Source organism: Mus pahari, chromosome 20 (genome assembly GCF_900095145.1).
Source record: "Mus pahari chromosome 20, PAHARI_EIJ_v1.1, whole genome shotgun sequence".
In the NCBI taxonomy this organism is placed as follows: Eukaryota; Metazoa; Chordata; class Mammalia; order Rodentia; family Muridae; genus Mus; species Mus pahari.
The window spans coordinates 10,581,486-10,585,328 of record NC_034609.1 but is presented as its reverse complement, the minus strand read 5'-3'; the positions used below and the strand labels follow the sequence as shown (position 1 = coordinate 10,585,328).

Sequence of the window (3,843 nt, the reverse complement as noted above, 5' to 3'; positions counted from 1 at the left end):
TGTAGGAGGACACACACCCTGAACCCTAGCACTCTGGAGTCCAAGAATAGCCAGGGCTACAGAGAGCTGCTGGCCTGCATGGGCTGCAGAGTGAGACCCTGTTTCAAATAACCACCATCCCCCAACAACAACAGCAGCAGCAACAACAACAACAACAAACTTGACGAGTTGCATCTTGACTTGAAACAAGCTCAAGAGTGGTTGTATCCCAAATGCCTGTCTGTCTTCCAGCTTTTTGTTCACCTCACACCTTCTGGCTTTGGGAAACACTGTCTATCCTGTAGGAAGAACACACCCTCTTAGTCTAGTCTAAGAGTGCTCATTAGATGCTCTGGTATGAGAAAGAATTTGGGGCTCATCTTGGGTTCCTGAGATGAAAATTCCAAAATTCTCTAAATTTCTTGCATAACAAAGGTGTTTTAGTTATGATGAGAAAATTATCCCTGGGGACCCTTGGACAGATTTAGGATGGAAGTTTTCTCCTTCTGCTCACGGTTTAAGATGTGATCTCTTGGCTGCAGCTCCAGCTGCGATGCCTGGTGCTTGCCACCAAAGCTTCCCTGCCATGAGAGTGATGGACTGTCATTCTAGAACTATAAGCCTAGATTAACTCTTCTGTTTAGAAGTCGCCTTGGACATGGTGTTTTATCACGGCAATAAAAACCTAAATAAGACAATATCTCTGTCAGAATCGTTACTCAGATCTTGAAGGTTTCAGTGGGTGAGCCCTGATCCCATAGCAGCATCTGCATCATGAACAAGCTCTTTAATGTGTGGAATGGAATCCTAATTCTAGTCAGGGGTATAATAGAATCACGACATATCCAGTTGTGATTCTTGCTTGTCCTTTTAAGGAAGCTTAGACCATCAGATATTAGCATGGATGCAGAGAAAGGAAACTGGAACTGTGGAAAAAGTTGAGTTCTTGAGTTGATACCCCATATGACAAGAAGACGGGGCCATCGAGAATAATTTTGGGTCACGGAAATTCATGGAGTGAGAATATAAACCCTGATTTGGTGTTTTCTAAATACCCACTAATGGTCTTACAGAGCTATCAAATAATCATTATTTCCTCCCTTTTATATATAAAAATGAGACCTTGAAAGTCTAATAGGGTGAACCCTGTAAGGACCAGAGGCAGACTCTTAGCCCAACCTGGTTTGATTTTATCCATCCCTTGTGTACTATTCCATAATGCTTGACTTGGTAAGAGTGACTGGTAGTGTTTTAGCCCTACTCTTTGTGATAAAACTCCTACTCTGAGCTGGAGCCTGGGACGTGGTCACCCAGCTAAGAATGAAGAACATGCCTACAGAAGGAGGGGAGATGGACCACAAGGGCTTTGGGGAGAAATTGAAGATTGTGGCAAAGCCATAATGAAACGTAAATACTGTGAAGGAAGGGAGTTGGATAAGCTCCAAACGGAAAAGAGACATGGTCAGCTCTCCTGCTCTGAGAATATTAGGACCAGCTCTTCTGCCTGCCTTGGATGACTGGGGTTTGGGGGGAACTCTCCCTTGTCCTTGTTACCACATGCCAGTTAAGTGGCAGGCCCAGCTTTCCCAACCTCAAGCCCTTGGGCTGGCTCGCATACATCCTTGCCACCAGGGTCAGCTCTACTCTGCTGCCCAGGGGAGGTACAGGGCCTGCTTTCTGGAGTGCCACAGCTGTCCAGAGGGATCGACAGCTCTTCTGCTCTCATGACTGCAAGGCCAGATTTCCCACCTGCCACAGGTAGTGAGGGATTATGGGGGAAGAAGGGCCCCCCTCCAATACCCATGCCAACACACGGAAGATGAGTGGTAGGGCCATTCTCCCACACTTGTATCCTCAGGATCAATTCACTTGCAACTCCCACTTAGTACAGGTTGAGCTCTACCGAGTACTGCAGTTGGCTAGGCTCATCTCCCCTGCTCTCCTGCCCAGCTCTAGAGCCAGCTCTCCCATGATGCCCAGGTGAGGGGAGGGGCAGTTCTGCACAGCCCTCAGCTATCAACATCACCCAGGGCAGCAGCCCAGACCAGGGACATTTGCCTGGGATTTAGTGGTAACAGACCTCTGGTGCTCCAGGACCACGGACACAGATGTGGCCCCTGGTGGCAGCATGGGCCAGGATTCCATCCTGGTCCTAGGTGGCATTACCAGCTGGCTACTCAGAGCAGGCTGTTCCTCACTACCTTCAACTCCAGTTCTGTCTCTCTCCATTGTGCCCACACCCTTCTGTTTCTCTTCCACTTCTCTGCTTACTTGTTCCTTTCAGTGGCACCTGAGTGCTTATGCATTGTATATGGCACCAGGCAGATGTCATCTCTGGCATTGTCTGCCCTCTCAGGGCAGCAAAGTTCCAGACTGGTGGCTGTCTCAGGCTAGTTCCCTGTCTAGACCCCATAAAGCCAGCCTGGTGGTTGTCTCTAGCTCACTCACCTGGCCCATCCAAGTAGCCCCTTAAAGGGGTTGTCTGTCTCAGGCTCACTCCTGTCTGGGTTCCCAGGCAGGGTTCTTCTAGTCATTGGCTTGTTCCACATCTTGGAAGCCCTTCTTGGCCTGTCTGACTAGCTCCTGGCACTGGGTGTCATCTCAGGCTTACTTCTTTTCAGGCAATGTTAGGCTCATTCAGATGTGTCCATAGGTCAGAACACTGTACATAGGCATAGTCCCTCTTCTCTGCCCTCTAATGATGTACCTGTGACACGGCAGCCATACTTGTAACAACTATAGGGGCAGTTCACACCAAAACTATAACCAGAACTCTCCAGTTACCTCGATTGGACCTTTAAAAAAGTTTGTTATAGTTTTTCTACGAGAAGACAGCATCAGGCTCTATACGGGATGCTTGGTCTCCAGCATGGGGGCACTATTAGGGCAGGAGGTAGAAACTATGGTTGGTCTCCAGTCTCTTTCCTTTCTCTGCTTCCTGACCACCATAATGTAAGATATTCCATCTGTCACACCTCCTGCCATGATGGGCTGAATCTCTGAACCCTGTGAAGCAAAATAAACCATTCTCTCCTTGAGTCATTCATTTATCACAGTGAACAGAAAGTAACAAACATCAATCCTTAGTCTACAGGTAACAGGTAGCGAGCAGCAGGAGCTGGTGTTGTGATGAAGCCTAAAGCCAGGTTGACTGAGGAACTCCCCTCTCGAACTGATGAAGGATCCTGGGCAGGAGTATACTTCCATAGCTTTTAGGTGTGTCATCCCAGAATAAAGGAAGAGAAAGAAAACAGAGTGAGATGCTCCCATACAAACCAGTCTCTTCCTAAACTCCAAGAGAAAACTGTGCTGACATTCAGACAGTAGGAATCCTTTGGCTGCTGAGGATTGAAGGACAATGAAACACAGCGGCAGCGAGGATATGGTGGACCAGCCACTTTCCTCAGTGTTAACCTTTGAAGGTTGTCAGGTTTCAGACTATTTTATCCAGTTTACTTGCAGTATAGCAAAGAGCTTTAAATCAGTTTTTACTTAGACTGAAGGTAATTGCTTCCCTTGTTTGATATGGTACTGCATGCTTGAGGTGTCTTAAAACTTGAATCTGGACATGTGTCCTCTTACAGGACAGTTATAAAGCAAGGTGCTGACTGGATGTTCTTCCAGCTCTCTGGCTCTCAACTTAAAGTTAAAAATTTCAATCTCTTTTCCTGGCATCCATCACATACACATATAAGGGCATCATAGGATTTTAATTCCTCTGGTGTCAATTTTAGTGAGTTGAATTCAGCCAGGAATTTGTCTATTGATATTTGCATCACAGTTACACATGAGACTCGGTGGTAGAGCACTTGCTTGGTATAGGTGAAGTCCTAGGCCGACCTTTTCCTCTCGGTAGCACTGGAA

At 47.0% G+C, this 3,843-nt stretch overlaps 1 non-coding gene across 1 annotated transcript; it reads right to left on the bottom strand.

Moving 5' to 3' along the window:
- Nucleotides 1-2,602: 2,602 nt before the first annotated feature.
- Nucleotides 2,603-2,728, bottom strand: LOC115062759. The gene has a single exon (XR_003842685.1). It is a non-coding gene; the product is annotated as a small nucleolar RNA SNORA17 (small nucleolar RNA).
- Between the last annotated feature and the right edge of the window lie 1,115 nt (nt 2,729-3,843).